The sequence below is a fragment of the Mus pahari genome, chromosome 8 (genome assembly GCF_900095145.1).
Source record: "Mus pahari chromosome 8, PAHARI_EIJ_v1.1, whole genome shotgun sequence".
In the NCBI taxonomy this organism is placed as follows: Eukaryota; Metazoa; Chordata; class Mammalia; order Rodentia; family Muridae; genus Mus; species Mus pahari.
The window spans coordinates 21,750,028-21,768,859 of record NC_034597.1 but is presented as its reverse complement, the minus strand read 5'-3'; the positions used below and the strand labels follow the sequence as shown (position 1 = coordinate 21,768,859).

At 43.5% G+C, this 18,832-nt stretch overlaps 1 long non-coding RNA gene across 1 annotated transcript in view; it reads right to left on the bottom strand.

Annotated features, from left to right (window-relative positions):
- Positions 1 to 16,246: 16,246 nt before the first annotated feature.
- The window catches only part of LOC110325965, a 6,540-nt gene continuing 3,954 nt past the window's right edge, over positions 16,247 to 18,832 (bottom strand). Inside the window, exon 4 of the long non-coding RNA XR_002380763.1 lies at positions 16,247 to 17,041. This is a non-coding gene — a long non-coding RNA (uncharacterized LOC110325965). The remainder of the gene's footprint in view (positions 17,042 to 18,832) is intronic.

Genomic DNA, 18,832 nt, shown 5'->3' with positions numbered 1-18,832 from the left:
AGTGGTACTTCAGCTAATCTCATCCGCCGCTCCTGTGCGGCTGGGAGCCCTGGTTCCGAGTTTCTTAGGGCCGCGTCTGCCGGAAGAGACCGGCGCGGGCGCCTGCGCGGTGGAGCGGTGGCGAGCTGAGGGTGCGGAGCCCTCTCTCACCTGGCGGGACGTGAACTCGTTCCCTGAACGACCCTGACGCCTGCCGGGGAGGCTGCGCCGAGTTCTGGCGCAGAATCGAAGTGCGTGCTGCTGTGGACGTGAGGTCTCCACGCACCATTTAGAAAACTCAGACCGGGCTGGAGAGATGGCTCAGGGGTTAAGAGCACTGACTGCTCTTCCGAAGGTCCTGAGTTCAAATCCCAACAACCACATGGTGGCTCACAACCATCTGTAATGGGATCCGACGCCCTCTTCTGGTGTGTCTGAAGAGAGCTACAGTGTGCTTACATAGAATAATAAAATAAATCTTGGGGCCGGAGCCAGCAGAGGTCCTGAATTCAATTCCCAGAAACCATATGATGGATCACAAACATCTGTACTGCTACAGTGTACTCATATACATAAAATAAATCTTAAAACACACACACACACACACACACACACACACACAAAAACTCAGACCAAGTGAGGAAGGAGTTGTACGTTACTTCTGACCTCAGAGTGCACCTTCACTCTTAACAGTTTGGTAACTTTTGAAAGAAATGTTTCAAAGTAGCCAAACTCGCCTGCCTGGAACTACAGTAGACTTTTTTTTTCTCATCTGAGTCCCAGACAAATATTCCTATTGTTCTATAAATGCGTCTATTACTTAAAATAATAAATAGATCTCTTTTAAAAGGAAAACATTGGGCATCTTAAGGGGTCAGGAAATACTAAAAAGTAAAGCAAAGTGCTCAGGCTGTTTTCATTGAGTTGCTTTAAAAACCATCATCGTTTCTCTTTATTGAAGATGTCTCGGTACAAGTGAACATTTTTGAAAGGATAAACTTTACATTTGCTCAAAGTACCCCCACATATTTGTGTTGCTTGTGGTTTTACATACTAATGGAAGGGCAAACTCTCTCCTTAACAGAACCTCGCGTGAAGCAACTACAAAAGCCGGAAGAGCAGCCTATCGGTCATTCACCCTTTGCTTCTGTACACACTCACTGATCTTATAGAGTGGTCGCCAGCTCGGAGCTTCCAACTTTTTTGGCTCTAGGAGAAACTAAACGCAAGCAAACAACCCCAGGACAGACGTTTCTCCTTGAATTCCAGAGGGTGGCATCCTTATTTCCATCTGAGCCAGGAAAGGTAGTGAAGGATCTTTTAACCAGTTCCAGCATGGCGGGCGTGGCTCTGGCAGGCCTTGCCCTTCTCCCCTTCCCCTCTGCCTTGCTAAAACCTGTTAGATTATATCCCTAACACTAGCCACCAAGGTCTAGTCCCGAATTTAGCCACTTCTTTCTCCCGAGGCTAGCTACCAAAGTCCAGCTATCAAAGTATTGAAGTCCAACAATCAAAGCCCCCTTTGGTTCACCTAATTAACATGCCCAATTAAAATTAAACACATCCTACTGTGGGGTTTCCCCTTTTTCCTTTATTAACTGCGGACTGCCTGTGGGCCACGTCTGCCTCTTCATCCAGAGGCGGTTCTTTATTGTTCCCTCCTCCCCAAATCCCTCTCACTCCCCTCTTCCCTACCCCTTTGTCCTCTTCTTCTCTCTCCTGCCTTTGTCCATTATCCATGCTCTCTGTCCCTCTGGGGCACAGTCATTTCTGTGCTAAAAACATGATGGCCTTAGGGTGTCTCGAGCCGACTTCTGACGTTGGCTTCGGATAGGAAGGCTCCAAGGAGGTGGTGAGGTTTGAACTGGTGCTTTGGATGAGTAGGTGTTCCTTGGGAAAGTAAAGTAAGGGCTGAGATTTGCATCATGGCCCAGTGGTGAGGTGGGAACCTAGCATTTAACTGATGCTTTAATTCAGCCTGAAGGGGAAGAGGTGAGTGGCTCACAGTTCCACACTAGTCAGGAGTATTCTGGTATTAGAGTCTCTGGGATCTTTTGCTCCACTTCTGGGCTGCCTTTTACCCAGTGGTGGAGGGTAGGAGCCCATTACTTCTCTCTACCTTCAATAACATGAATTATGCTAATTTCATGTTATTTAAATTTTTATTTATCTGTGTGTACATATGTTGGTATAAGTTTATGCTGACATAAGTGTGCAGGGGTGCCTGCAGAGAACAGAAGAGGGTGTTGGGCACTTTGGACCTTAACTTCTAGGCATTTGTGAGCCTCTGGACCTGAGTGCTGGGGTTATCCGTCAGAGAAGACAGCTCAGACATGGGTTTAAGCCAATAAAAAACCAATCTTGATTAGCTGACTGGCAACTACACTGCGTGTTTAGGATCCCAGCATACCACTGAACCTTTCACAGGGTCAGCTTTTAAGTACAAAAACCATGTTCTGGGTTGCCATTCTTCAGTTAACAAGAGCAGTTAGCCAGATAAGACTATAGAAGCTAAAAAGCAAGGTTAGTACATTTTGAGACTTTCTCAGAACTATATGGACTTTGATGGGTTAGGCCTTTGTTTTAGTTTTGGCAGATAGCTGTTTTTTTTTTTTTTTGTTTTGTTTTTTAAACAAAATCTCAATCACTTGATTTTACCAGTGAAGACTCAGGAGCCAAATTGCTAGGGTGAAAGCCAGCTAGCTCCGAGAGGCAGAGAAAGCACCCAGCTGACCGTCCTCCTCAGCTGACACCCAGGACAAATTCCCTCTCTCATATCTCTAAAAACCTCCTTCAGTCTGAATGTCCCCCCCTTCTACTTCTGGCTCATTTCTCTATCCATCCACCTCCTGACACCCTCTTAATGTTTTTTTTCTTAATAACCCTGTGTTCACTTTTTGTCAACTGCTTGCTTGCTCCAACTCTTGACCTATGGTTGACTTTACTTAATCCTGTTTACAATATTGAAGAAGAAAGCTCTTGAATGAAAGGTGTATGCTAAGGCTGAGCCACACCACAACTAAAAACAGGTTTTCCCAGTAAATAACACAACCGTAGGGTTCACAGTGTGCTCAAATATCCTGCAACAGATGGTGCTGCCTGTGTGCCGAATTTCACAGCCTGAATGATATGTCCATTATGGAGTTGGTTGTGTGACGGTCTAGGGACCTGCTGAGGTCTAGGACCCTATAAGAGAGCAGCAGCAAGTGTTTTTTAACAGTTGAGCAATCTCTCCAGCCCTTAATACAGTATTTTAAATTAGGTACTGAATTCAGAGACACACCTGATAAGATAGCGCCTTTAGCTTTTCTCTTATGTGGATTTTTTCTACATAATAATAAAATAATCCAAGATATTTCCTTTTGTTGTGGGGTGCTGCTCATCCCATGCTCTGTAGGACTGTTGCTGTCCTAAAAACCAGAGTGACTGTGAGGACTAATGGGACCCTCACAGGGCTGGGTCCACTAACACACTTCCTCGGAGGGAAGGGAGGACTCATCAGTGGTCAGGAGACCATCTTCGAGGCCTGGCAGGAGCCCAAGGGAGGAGCTGTTGTGGATAATCCTTCATTCACAGGTGTGTCGGCAAGCAAGTCAGACATGGGGGGTGGGGAACCACCATTTCTTTAGTCTCTTGTTTGTACCCATAGAGAGCAAACAGATGTTTGTTCAAGTCTCCAGGAAAAGCTGATGTGACACTTCTTTTGTTTTGTTTTGTTTTGTTTTTTTGAGACAGGGTTTCTCTGTGTAGCCCTGGCTGTCCTGGAACTCACTCTGTAGACCAGGCTGGCCTCGAACTCAGAAATCCACCTGCCTCTGCCTCCCGAGTGCTGGGATTAAAGGCGTGCACCGCCGCCGCCGCCTGGCATGTAACACCTCTTAATACACTATTTTGGATTAAGTAAGGCTAGACTTGAGAAATAGAGCATGCAGCTTTGTTTTCAAGGCAAGGTCTTACTGAATAGCCCAAGCTAGCCTGAAACTCACCAATTAGGCTGGGCTGGCTGGTGGGTGAGTCCCAGGACATCCTATATATGCCTCTCCAGAACTAGGGCTATAAATCTATCACCACACCTGATGTTTTAAAAAAAATATTTATTCATTTAATGCATATAAATAGGCAATTGCTGTCCTCAGACACACCAGAAGAGGGCATCAGATCCCACTATAGATGGTTGTGAACCACCATGTGGTTGCTGGGAATTGAACCCAGGACCTTTGGAAGAGCAGTCAGTGCTCTTAACCGGTAAGCCATTTCTCCAGCTCACACACTTGACATTTTTATATGATTTCTTGAGTTAGAATCTAGGTCCTTATGAATGTAGGTTTGTATTATTGTTATTATTTTGAGATTCGTCTGGTCTTGAACTTTTTATATGTATCAGATTGGTTTCAAACTTGTGATCCTCTTGCCTCAGCCTCCTGAATGATGAGATTACAGGCTTGTGTCTCCATACGCGGCTGCAATAATTAAAAATAAAAATAAAAACTCTAAGAAATGCAGTCGATCCCACCCCTCCTCTATGTTGAGCTGCTTTGTGGTAAAATATGAAACTTGCTTGCTGGTGTTCAGTTTTAATTGTCAAGACGTTTTGTCACAGCAACCGGAAATGAAATTAGGACACTGCCATTTAAAATGATGGGGTCAAGCTGGGTGTAGTGACGTGCAACAACTGTAGTTCTAGCCACTCAGAATTCTGAGATAAGGCCGTGTATAGTGGCACACACCTTTAATGCCAGCCTTTTGGGGGCAGAGACAGGCAAATTTACTGTGTGTTTGAGGCCAGACTGGTCTACATAAGGTTAATGTTAGGGTCTTATGCAAAGGATGCTGGAGTACAGATCAAACAAGCAGAGGGCTGTCTTCCAGTCCCAAAGCTGACATCGGTGTAACCTTGTTAATGGGTTATAGCATTCTCAGTTTCCCACTGTAAACTCCAGAAGCCTGGCCAAGGCCTGGGAGACACTGCTCCATTTGATGTGCCTGCTCATGGGACCATGTGCTCGCCTTTCCTCCCTCCCTCCACCCGTTACCTGCCCCCCCTGACTCGATCTCTGTCTCTTCTCTCTTACTGTCTTTCTCTCTGTGTGCCCTTCCCCCATGTATGTTCATGTATGTGGCAAGTGGATGTGCATGCATGTGCATGTGGGGCCCAGAGGTAGGAATCATATGTCCTCCTCAGTTTCTCACTCTCTTATTTCTTGAGACAGGGTCTCTCAGTCAACCATGAGCCCCTCAATTTGGCTAGGCTGGATGGTCAGTGAATCCCCGGAATTCCCCTCTATCCCCATCCTTAACGCTGGGGTTGTAGGCGTGCTCCCATGCCTGTCTTTTTTATGTGGGCTCTGGGGATTGAACTCAGGTCTTTATGCTTGTTTGGCAAGCACTGAGCCACACTTCCAGGCATCTCTACCCTCTCCTTTGAAGCAAGTCTCTATATGGAGTTCAAGTTGGCCTGCAATCTGCTATATAGCCTAGGGTACCTGTGGGTCTCCCTGCCTTTGTGGATTGTCTGCTGATTCAGTCCACAAGGGCAAAGGGATCAGAGTGGGGGTGGGGATGGGGGTGGGAAGGTTCCGAAACCTTATGAGTACATACAGTGAATGGCCATGCCAGGAGCAGCATTCAGTAGCCAGATCAGCGTAGCGAGATTCAAGGCTTATAAAGTTTTGGGGACTGTAGATAGGAACATCCAGGATTGGCTGGGGGCTTAGTGTATCTAGAATGCCTCACCAGGGGAAGCATTTCAGGAATCTCAGGTGCTGGCTGAACAGGTTCTTAACTGGAGAAAGGAAATTGATCCTGTAATCTAATTGAGGCTATGTGACATTCCTCAGGTAGAGGCATACGTGTGGACTTAGAATTCCCCAGACAAGGTCAGAGAAGGAGAAGCCCCACTAATGAAGGAAATCTCTCATTATGTGCCGAGCGCCAGAAGGCTATCCCATCAATGGTAGAGATTGACCTTAATTAACAGTTATTCCTCCTGGTTCTGGCTTCTCAGTGCTGGGAGCAAAGCTGAGGATCTTCACCACACCCAGAATTGTTCATTACCTATCTCATCACCACACCCAGAAACGTTCATTATCTGTCTGTGATAACAAAAACTTAAGAGACGAGACAGTAACTTTAGCTCCAGCAAATTATTTGCTTCTCTGGATGCCTGATTTACTTGTATTAACATGTTTTTATTCTTGGCTTGCATGCTTTCTGAAAGCCAACATGCTATTTCTCATGTAGCCCAGCATAGCCGCTCAGCCCCCTTCCAATACAGCAACTTTCCCCACATGTTTCCTTTTCCCTTTATTTGTCTCACCCCAGTTCCCCTGCTTAGATTTTTTTTTTAACAGATACTGTTTTTTCCCCCTCAAAGTATCTGTTTATTTCTGTTTTCATTTTTTGAGAAGAGAATTGAAAGCTAGCTTTCCCAAGGTCACCTCACTAGTCATTTGCTGAGTTGGGACTAGTGCCTTTTGGCTCTGGCGTCCAGGTAGATCATGTGTCTTGTTGCCATGCTGTGTGGCTCGCTCTTGAATTACATCACCTGCATGTGAGTGAAACTTGTCACCCGGTGCTGCTCCTCACTGGTGCCTGTCTCAATTCCATCTGTGGGATCATTATCTAAGTGGTCGCAAGGTTCATCATTTAGTCCTTACAGGGTACTTAAGAGTAATTATTTCACATTCTTTTAAGGCATCGAGCTTTTGTATTTTAAAGTATTTTATAAAAGTGTTTTGCTTTTGGATATTGGGTCTCCCATTGTTCCTTGGGCTGATTATGTTCTTTCCACTTCAGTTTCTAAAGTAGTTGGCACTGCAGGTACCATGCTACTGCATTCAAACTTTTTTTTTTTTTTTTTTAAGGTGCTAAATGTTAAAGCTAAGAATTAGAGTTCTGATATGTGAACTGGTCTAGGTTGTTGGTTTTGGAGTAGAAATACATGTTTTGGTACTGGGGAGACAGCTCAGTCAGTAAAGTGTATGTCTTCAAAGCATGAGGACCTGAGTTCCGTTTCAGAACTGAGTTAAAAACCCTGAGTCTTGTAGTTCACGCTCAGCCCCGGTTACAGGGAGGCAGAGGCAGGCAGATCCGTGGTGAGCTGGCTCAATCTGTCTAGTTGAGTTCCAGGCCGGCAAGAGACCCTGTTACAAAAAACAAAGTTGGGGTGACTCTCCTTTGAGAGACCCACACACATTCTTTTTTTTTTCTTTTTAATATTTATTTATTTATTTATTTATTTATTTATTTATTATATGTAAGTACACTGTAGCTGTCTTCAGACACTCCAGAAGAGGGCGTCAGATCTTGTTACAGATGGTTGTGAGCCACCATGTGGTTGCTGGGATTTGAACTCAGGACCTTGGGAAGAATAGTCAGTGCTCTTAACCGCTGAGCCATCTCTCCAGCCCCCCCCCCCTTCTTGAGTATGCCTAACTTTCTCGATAAATGCTGAGACTACTCTGTACTGAAATCTCTTAAACAAAACATCAGAGAACACAAGGCGTGTGGCACTTGAAGAGGTATATCCCAAGGTGACCACTGACTTTGACAATATGCGCATGCATCACAACATGAACACACACACACACACACACACACACACACACACACACACACACACACACGGTAAGGCTGGGACCATGGGAAAGACAGAAAGAAGATAGGACAACATTAGAATGCCATTTACTTAATCCACTGATTTCCAGGCAAAATTACACTTCACATAGTGCTTTTGATAATATTCTTGGGGAGGAACGTTTGTGCTTTTTACTATCACTTAACCCAACATAATGAGTCTGCCAGCAGTATCACAGCATTGTCCTAAATAATAGCGACACAGTCAGTTGACAAACTGACACCAAGATGGTACACATTTATGCATGTTAATAAGCTCCCAATATAGGCACTATATACAGAATTGTCACTGCTTATAAGGAAAAGAGTCCCAAGGCATGAGGAAATTGGTTGACTTGCCCATGACAGAGATTGATTTCAGGTCAAGGACAAATCTTTTCATCTTTTTCCATTGTGATAGGCAGCTTCTTTGGTTTAGGTGTGGCTCTGTGACCCAATTCTGTGACTGTTAGAGGAAGTGATGTGTATGTCTCCAGTCTTGGCTGGAGCCCGTGGCCTTCCATATTTCTTATTTCTCCTTCCTCTAGTGAGGGCAGGCTACAATGGTGAGGCACTAAAGAACATCATGACATAGGAAGTCAAGACTATGAACCTGAATCAGCACATGGAGGTGCCTGCTTGGGGCGAGGGGGATGTCTGTTCTGAGTGAAGGGTAGGCCTGTTAGGTTTGAGGTTTATACACGTGGGGTCTCTTTTTCATGTTAGTATCCATCTTGAAGAAGTTATATTACTCGAATTGTTAAGAAACTCAGCATCAAACCCCACTCTGGTTGGGCAGTGGTGGTGCATACCTATAATCCCAGCCAGGAAGCTGAAGTAGGCAGAGCTCTGAGTTTAGGGCTAGCCTAGTCTACAGAGCAAGTTCCACAGAGAGACCCTATCACAACAAACAAACAAACAAACAAAAAACCCAACCACCAATAAAAAGTCCACTCTGAAATTAAGCATATGACTTACCAGAACATATTGCTTTGTGCTTTGACAATAAGTCGACATTTGAAAAGAACTCCAGTCATAGATCTGCATTTATAATTAGTTGCAGCCACAAATTTGCAGAGTCACAAAGTGGCTAAAGAGAAAAAAAATTCTGTCTACACCATTAAGCAATTGATTTTGCATTTGCATCATGAGGCAATCTGCTAAGCAAAGCAGGAGGTTGTCATTTAAAATTTGCTTTCCCATGTCAACGCCACAGACACTCTCAGAATACCTTTAGCTCTCCCTTCTCCTCAGGCGAATTAAAATGTGTTTCTAAGAGAGCACAATAGGAAGAATGTGATTAAAGGGATCTTTTTGCTGTGTCACTTTTGGAAACTGCAGGTTCCTCCCTTGGCTCTGAAGAGACGTTACTTATACTTCTCTGTTCAGAGTCCTCTTGGGTCCCAAGTTTTACATGACTGTTACACATTTAACAACATTTGTTTTTCTAACCAAATTAACATGATTTGTCTTACCTTTGTTTTTAATCCACTTAATGAGTTTTAACTGAAGACTGATTGTCAGATCCATGGCCTATTGGCAAGCTGTTGAATGCCTATGGATTGAATTTGCCCAGGAACTCGGATAAGGATGAATTATTTATCTTCAACATACTCTACTACTCTGAGATAAAACTACAGTGTCTCGTTCTTTACATACTCAGTTTTTTTTTCTGTCTTAATTTGGATTTCCAACATAGGTTTACTTGGAGCAAAGTCGATGTAAAATGTGTGGAATCTTTCTTAGACAAACCAGTCATATGATTTTTGGAATAATCATATTTTGTTTAGCTTGAATTAATTTATCCTGGGGGTTGAAGATTTAGAACATTCTTTTTCTAACTCACTTGCACTGACATAAATTAATGTGAAACAGGATGTATTAAAGCTCATTTTGAGTTAGTGAGATGGTACAATTCTGCGGCATTATATCACAGCGGAACTGTCATAATATGAAAAAAAATACATTTGTTCATCTGCATGTTGCCTATATCCTTGAACTTAAGGAAAAGTACCTGCTCTAGACCTTGAAGGAGATTCCAACATTCACATATAAAAAGAAGGGCATAAATAATGCTTTGTCACCCAATACGCACTGACTTAAAATATAATAGAACAACCAATTTCTCTTGCACAATAAGGTTATCACCGCTACTGTGAGAAGAGACTGAACTAGGTCAGGCGAGGTCCTCTTTACATTGCTCAAGATCAGAAGAAGGATTAAAAATGTATGTGTTACCTCCTAGAAACAATGATCTGGGGCAGGAATGTAATAAAACACCGGCTCTCCTGTGTCGTCCATGCCTCTCACTTTGTGCTTACTGTATAGCACATTGCCTTCAGAAGCTCTAGAAATTGTTAGCGAAGATGAACATTTACAACCACCAAGAACATTTTTGCTGAAAATCCAGGAGCAGATGGTGTAAAGGTAACGTTAAAATAAGGACCAAATAGAATTGTGTTTTCTGTGACCCGCGTGTTCGAATACACCATATACATGTCTTTCTGGTAAACTTGTTGGAAAAATACAGGATAGTTCCTGTATAAAATATTCTAGCAGCTGAAAACTACCAACATTGCTTGGAAAAGGCACTTGTTAATGTTTCTTTAATTTTTAAAACATTCCTCAGCCTTTTATTTATTTATTTTTGAAGAATGTTTTAAAAGCACATTTATTTCTATAATGTTCAACATCAAAAAGAAGGAAAGAGAACTGTTTAATGGTATATGCAACATTGCCTTAAGTTTTGGGGAACTGGAATTTCTTATTTGTAAAAGTAAATGTGCCCGAAGTGTTGCTGACCTAAATGGCTGCTTTCTGGTAGAGAAGTTGTTTCCTTGTCAGTGACTCTGTTTCCTCTCTTTCCATTGATGTGTGCAACAATGAAGCATGGGAGAACACACATAGTTTCAAACCTTCCCTTTGTCTGCTTGAGCTCAATCTTTCCTGAGAACTGAGACTTGAGTGGAAAACAATATACCCATCCATAGTTTGTAATAGTGGGACATACGCAAAACTCATTTTTAAATTCTTTGCACATATTTGTTGTATACATGAGTGTGTGCCATGTATGTGGAGGTATACCTGTGAAGGCCAAAGGTCAATTCCGGATGTCTTCTGTCATTCTTTACCTTAGTCTCTGAGATAGGATCTCTCTCTTACTGAACCTCACACCTACTGACTGGTAGACTGGCTGGCCACTGAGTACCCCTTCACCTCACATTCTCTGTCCTCTGCCTTTCAGTGCTGAGATTACTGGCATATACCAGTATGCCTGCCTTTCTCCATGACCCCTGCGGTTGCCTGCTTATACCCACTGAACTGTTTGTGGCTTTTTTGATATTTTTTTTTTTTCCTTTTGGCACTACTGGGGATTGAGCCCAAGGCCTCATGCACTAGGCAGACACTCTTTTCTCTGAGATACATCTTAGTCCTATGTAAATAAAATTCTTAAGTCATTTGAGGTACGACTCTTGGTGGAAAAGCCATCTGCCATACCAAAGAAACGGAGCCTTATGGCTTTTAATCTAATGGAATTGTCACTTAATATTTTCTTGTTTTGAGACAGAGCCCTACTCTGTACTTTAGGCTGGCCTGGAGCTTACTATGTAGTCTAGGCTGTCTTTGAACTTGAGTTGCTCTTGAAGTTCAGCTCCCTGCTTGCTGAGAGACCAGCCATGAGCCACCATGCTCAGCTTCAGGTGGGTAATTTCAGTGTTGTGCTTTGCCATGCCTTCTCAGGAGGAGCAAGGAGTCTTTCTTCTTCCCAAAGGTACTGACTGCTTTTCAAAGTTTGAATTGCATCTTCTCTGATAGGAAGAGAAAGGTCTATTAAAAATATATCATTAACTATAAAAAGATCCTCCGGGCAGTAGTGGCGCACACCTTTAATCCCAGCACTTGGGAGGCAGAGGCAGGCGGATTAATGAGTTTCGAGGTCAGCCTGGTCTACAAAGTGAGTTCCAGGACAGCCAGGGCTATACAGAGAAACTCTGTCTTGGAAAACCAAAAAAAAAAAAAAAAAAAAAAAAAAAAAAAAACCAAAAAAACAAAAAAACAAAACAAAACAACAACAACAACAACAAAAAACCCCAAAAACTATAAAAAGATCCACTCCTTGGACTTGTGTCCTTGCAAACTGGTGACTATATAGCAAAAACAGTTTTCAGAGGTAAAGTTGATACATTTATATCTTTCTTTTTAAGGCTGGTGGAGGGTCAATCTGTTAGCATGATGAAAAAGTTCTCTCTCAGGCCTCTTTTATTAGGGTTCTATTATATCCCAGTTTTTTAAAAATTAGGGTTCTAATTCCATTCATGAGGATCTGCACCCATGTCCTTATCACCTCCCAGATGCCCCAAACATCGCTGCTTTGGGGATTGTTTCCTTTGAGACAGGATGCTACTATGTAGCTTTGGCTGACCCGGAACTCACTCTGCATACCAGGCTGACCTGCAACTCAGAGTTTCAGGAGCCAGCCACTGCCTCTGGGATTAAAGGTATGCAGCACCATTACCCGGAAGGATTAAGTTTTAACTTAGGAATTTTGAGGATCAACAACCGTTTAGACCATAGTAAGTTCATATGCACTAGATCTACCTCATCCACAGAACCTCAGGAACAAAGCAATCTGCCCTCTGAGTCATCGGCTATGGCTATAGTGGCCTCTTCATCATCATCTGCTTTGGGGTTCCCTATCTCTTAAACAATGATGAAGAGAAAATAGCATTTTGAAAGTGGAGGGGAAACACAGACCCGCGTTCCTTTCAATTCCTTTTGAAATTGAATTCAGTTTTATTAAAACTGTCACCATCATGGACATGAGTATGCTAAGTTACTGATTTTAAACCAAGTCCCCAAATGGCTTAACAGAGTGTAGGAGATTGAGTAACCTGAATGGACAAGGGGGCTATCCTGGTTTATATTTCTGGAGGCTGGATAGGCTGGCCTCACCTGCAGAAAGCCTCATGCTATTTCAGTTCATGATGAGAAAAATAGAAGGCTAAACAATCACACATAAGAGTGGACAAAGGGCTGGATGCTTAGGACTGCTCACCTATTCCACAAGAATCCACTTACATCCTCTGTACCCATGACCCAAGTGCCTCCTATTAGGCCCCAGGTTGCCTAACCTTGCCAGGTTGAAGCCTTAAGTATAGAACACGTGAAAACATAGTTAAAGCAAAGGAATAGGGCAAAGGAATAGGCAGCAAACTAAACCGAACTTTAGCTGCAAGAAATGCCTTGCTATCCATGGGCTGATCTGGGATCTCAGCTCTTTGACTTTCTAGGTATCTATCACTTAGCACCATAAACCAATTCAAATAAAATCATGGTGATGTAGAGGACCCTTCCAAAGGCAATACGTACACTCCCTCAGCCACCCCACCATTCATGGTGAATAGTCTGCCAAAGTATGAAAGATGGTTTTTGGTTTTGAGTTGTCAGAGTAATGAAACTGGATTGTGGAGCAAAAAAGGAGGAATGAAGGAACACAGTGTGGTGGTTTGAATTGTCTTGGCCCAGGGAGTGGCTGTATTAGGAGGTGTGGCCTTATTTGAGTAGGTGTGGCTTGTGGGAAGAAGTGCAGCACTGTGGGGGTGGGCTTTGAGACCCTCCTAGCTGCCTGAAAGAGGCAGTCCTCTCCTGGCTGCGTTCAGAACAAGATGGAGAACTCTCAGCTTCTCCTGCACCGTGCCTGCCTGGATTCAGCCAGGCTCTTGCCTTGATGATAATGGACTGAACCTCTGAACCTGGAAGCCAGCCCCAATTAAATGTTGTCCTTATAATAGTTGCCTCGGTCATGGTGTCTCTTCATAGCAATGGAAACCCTAACTAAGACAAACAGTCTCTATAAAACTTTATCAGGTTGCAAAGGAATGTTGGGAAGTTTTTCTGAAGGAGATACCCCATTGGTTTAACTCTGAATGGTGTGTCTGGACCCTGCTTTGCTTTGCACTCGGTTTATTCCTTGTTTCCTGCCCTCCCTCTGTGGAGCAGCTCATGCACAGGAGGCTGGAAGACTTTTTTTTTTTTTTTTTTTTTTTTAGCTAATTCTGGATATCTAGGAAGCTGCTGATCCACTCTGTAACTACTTAGTATCTTTGCTTTTTGCCTTCTTCTTGGTACTTCTTTGCTCATGAAGGTAATTAGGAGTTGGGAAAGGTTGTCAAAAAGAGAAAACCAGCATTACAAAGCAGTGTACAGTAAGTCTAAAGAAATAATAATGCTGACAAGTGACTAGAGCAGTGTTTCTCACCCTTCCTAATGCTGTGGCCCTTTAGTACAGTTCCCCATGCTGTGGTGGCCTTAACCATAAAATTATTTTTGTTGCTATTTTATAACTGTAATTTTGCTACTGTTAGGAATCATAATGTAAATATCTGATATGTGACCCCCCCAGGGGTAGCAACCCACAGGTTGAGAACCACTGGTCCAGATGCTCCCTCAGGGAAGCCATCATGGGGAGTGAGCAGCAGGTAGAAAGATTAGGGACGATGGTGAGAGAGCTGAGAGTAAACAGAGCCAGATCCCATTTTCTTATTGCTTTGGTTAAACAGAAAAACGCACGGGTTCTCTTTGGAGGTGATGCTCTGAATAATAGTTTTTCTCTTTTAAAAAATGTGCATTACAGGGCTGGGGAGATGGCCTGGAGGTTAAGAACACTTCTTTTCTGGCAGAGGACCGGGTTTTGGTTCTCAATACCCACATGGTGGTTCACAATAGTCTGTGGTAGTTCTAGGGAATCCTATGCCCTCCCCAGGCACTGAGCATGTGCATGTATACACACACACACACACACACACACACACACACACACACACACACACACACAGAGAGAGAGAGAGAGAGAGAGAGAGAGAGAGAGAGAGAGAGAGAGAGGCACACAGACAGGCAAAACACTCATACACATAAAATAAAAATAAATCCTTAAAAAGGTTTTGAAATGCGTATGTGCATATTTATGTATGTGTGGGTACATATGTTTTGTGTGTGTATGTATGTATGTGTGTGTGAGAGTGTGTGTGTGCATGTATATGTGTAAGAGAGAGAGAGAGAGAGAGAGAGAGAGAGAGAGACATCGAGAGTGCATGAATGCACATGCATGTGTAAGCTAGTTAACAATCTTGGTGTCATCTTTAGAAGTGCCACCCACCCACCTCTTTGGAAACAGTCTCTCACTGGCCTATACATCACCAATTAGCTAAGCCAGTCTAGCTGGCCAGTGAGCCCTGGGACTCCTCTAGGCCTCACCTCCCCAGTGCTAGGGTTCTGAGTGTACGTATGTGTCACTGCACCTGACATTTCTGCACGGGTGCTGGGGATTGAACTCAGGCCTTCCCGCCTTTGAGGCAAGGACTTGACTACTTTGCTGATAGCAGTTTCTCCAGTGGAGGTTTTTTTTTTTTTTTTTTTTTTGCCAAGGTCTCGTATAGCACATGATGGTGTTGATTCTCTTACGTAGTTGAGGCTGACTTTGACTTCTGCTCCTCTTGTCTTCACCTCCCAGTTTCATAGGTTGCAGGTATATTCCACCATGCTTGTCCCTTGAGTAGTAATTCTTAGGGCACTCTTGGAATGAATATTTTTTTTTTCCTCCCTCTACTTGACAGGCTGTGATGGTTTGCATGTGCTCAGCCCAGGGAGTGGCACTCTTAGAAGGTGTGCTTCCCTGTTGGAGTAGGCGTGGCCTTGTTGGAGGAAGTGTGTCACCATGGGTATGGGCTTTAAGTCCCTCATCCTAGCTGCCTGGAAGCCAATATTCTGCTAGCGGCCTTCAGATGAAGATGTAGAACTCTCAGCTCCTCCTGCACTGTGCCTGCCTGGATGCCGCCATGCTCCTGCCTTGACGATAATGAACTGAACCTCTGAACCCCTAAGCCAGCCCCAATTAAATGTGGTCCTTTATAAGACTTGCATTGGTCACAGTGTCTGTTCACAGCAGTAAAACCCTAACAAAGACACAGACTAAGGCAGCGTCTCAATTCACTAATGGCTTTCAGATACCCAGCACGAAAGCATTCTAAATCTGAATTGGTTCCCTTCACCTGATGGCTGGCAGCTTGGGGGAAGCCACATAGCTCCTCATTCAAAAGCTACAGGATTAAAAATAACCACATCCTAGGCTCATAGACATTGAGAAATTTGCTCAGGTTAGGAAAATATAAGCAAATTAACATCAGGGTTCTTTCAATAATGAGGTCCTCTTCCCCATGGCTGGACCATAGGTGGTAGACTTGTATTTCAAGGAGGGAGTGCCTTGCAATGGACCGTGTGGAAAACAACGATAAGCTGACATATCTGTTTCTGGAATATGGTTCGGCCTTCTTGCAAACCCCTGCCTCTGGTGGCGTTCAGACGCCCTTATTTCTTTCGGAGCAGTAGATAGGGCACCGCAGTTCACACTTCCCATACTTCACAACCCACAGCCCTCAAGTGCCTCTTAACACATGCCAGCTGCTAAGAGAAAGGACATCAGGTTAGGACTGAAAAAACACTGAGTGTGTGCATCTGTGTTAAAAAGTGAGGACATTTGTTAGCCAAGGACAAATGCATATCGCTAGGTAATGAGAAGTGCCTGGTGAGCTGGTCCGGCACAGAGTGACAGCAATTTTTCTTAGGCATGTTTTTATTTTATTTTATTTTTTCCGGATGGACTTCTAAAATCCAGGAACAGTACAATCAGATGGGGGCAGGCAGGCCATCGAAGCCTGCTTTTCCCAGCTGATGGATTCAGAGAATTGGCTTTCCATGCACATTAGTCAGGACTATTTATTTACTAAGAAAGAAGTAAATAAGAGAGAGAATCCGAAACTGAGTTTGGAGTTTGTTTTTAGACCAGAAATTGAAGAAAAGTAGGGGTTGTATTATTACAGCCTTCCCACAAGCTAAATAACAGAGAGACGGCTCAGTGCTAAGGGCACATGCTGCTCTTGCAGATGACCCAAGTAGGGTTCCCAGCACCAACAAGGCAGTTCACAACCCTATACCTCTAGTCCCATGGGATCTGATTCTTTTCTGGCCTTTGAAGGCACCAGACATTCATGCGGTCCACGTACATACATGCGTGTAAAACATTAATTCACACAAAATAATAGTTTTCGAAACAAAGCTAAACATAGTTCAGTGGGAATCAGCTAAAACCCAGCAGGTCATACGATCTCATGACCGAGGTTTTCATTGAAGTGCACCAACAATAAGAGCAATAGACAAGGGCAAAGTGCTTTTGACCAGAGAAGCAGATCCAACATCCTCCTCTTCTCTGTTCATTAACATCTGCTGCCACTGGATGGGAGGAGCTTTTGTGTGGTTCTGAAGGTTTGCTTCATGCATGTAGTCTCTCGTATACCACAGCTCATATTCCACAGCACCGTTTTTCCAAGCTCACAGGCTTCTGTCTCCTCTTAGCACTCAATGGACAGGGCACTCAGATTAGAGAAGTGCTTACCTTTGAGAGGAAATCAGAGTTGGTGTTGGGTCTTAGGTGAGAGATTTCCATTCACATTACAGTTGTGCCCCCCTGTCCCCCATCTTGTCATTCAACAGTGAAAAGGCTCATCTCTTTGAGATATTTTGAAACACTTACAGTTTTGAACCTTTGGCTTGGGATATGAGACTGTCACCTGGCTGGAAGCTTTATTTTTGTTTTCACTTGTGTGTGTGTGTGTGTGTGTGTGTGCCATGTATGTGGGCTCCAGGGGAAACCATAAGATGTGTCAGACCTGCTGCAGTTTGCTTTACATGTAATTGTGAGCTGCCTGATGGGAATTCTGGGAACTGAACTTGGGTCCTCTGGAAGAACAGCAAATACTCCTAATGACTTCCCCATCTCTCCAGGCCCCGGCAGTCCTTTATCTATGTAATGAAGAAAGCGGCTATATTAGTTTGCTGTTACTTAATGAGGGTTCTACATGTTGTCTTCACTTGGATGGAGGCTTAAGACTGTTCGAGAAACTAACCCCCAGATTAAAAACTGGTAGAAGAGGGCTGGTGAGATGGCTCAGTGGGTAAGAGCACCCAACAGGTCTTCCAAAGGTCTGGAGTTCAAATCCCAGCAACCACATGGTGGCTCACAACCATCCGTAACAAGATCTGACTCCCTCTTCTGGAGTGTCTGGAGACAGCTACAGTGTACTTATATATAATAAATAAATAAATCTTTAAAAAAAAAACTGGTAGAAGAAAGGGTTTTCTTTAGGGAGTATTTTGCTTGCCTGAAACCACAGGGCAAAGTCTGTCTGTCTCCAAAGTTTACTTTATGTTTTAAGGTAAATGACTAATTGATATAAGGAATCCTGTGTACATTTGGCTTCTCCTTACCAGAAACAAAACTGGCTCTTTGTGTGGTTTAATTTTTAGTGTAGGTGAAGATTGACATTAAGCAATTACTATATAGTCTATGTTCATTCTTGATTTAATATCTTTTAAAATTAATTTAACATTATTTTGTTTGTTTACTTTATTTATTTATTTATTATTTTACACTCCAGATTTGATTTCTAACCCCCCATTCACCCTCTGACTGTTCCACATCCCATACCTCCTCCCCAAACCCCTGTCTCCATGAGGATGTTCCTACCCCAATCCCCCAAACATTATTAATTTTTTAAAACAAAGTCTTACTACTGTAACCCTGACTAGCCTGGAACTAACTCACTATGTAGGCTGGCCTTGAACTTGCAATAATCCTCCTGCCTCTGCTTTCCAATTGCTAGGATTATAGGTATGCATACCCACACTTGACATTGGATTGCATTTTTAATGGAAAAATCTAATGAATTGATTTGTAATTTTGAGACAAGCGATCCCGCAGCCCAGGCTGGCCTAGAGCTCCCTATATAGCTGAGGATAGCCTTGAACTTTTTATTCTCCTGCCTCTATCTCCTCTCCTTATAGGTTTGGGGATTACATACAGGAGCATACCACTGTCCAGGCCTGCCTGCCTGTCTTCCTTCCTTCCCCAGGGGACTGGACCCGTGTGCTCTCTCTACAGGTCTCTGCGCCCAACTAAAGCCTTCTTGAACATTTTGACAGACTCTTCTGTAGTTCAGAGTAGTCTCAGTTTCCTTTGTTGCTGGAGTCTATCCTCCCACGCCCCATACTCCTAAGGACCGGCATTATTGGCATGTGCTGCCACTCAACCCTTTTTTTTTTTTTTTTTTTTTGGTTTTTCGAGGCAGGGTTTCTCTGTGTAGCCCTGGCTGTCCTGGAACTCACTTTGTAGACCAGGCTGGCCTCG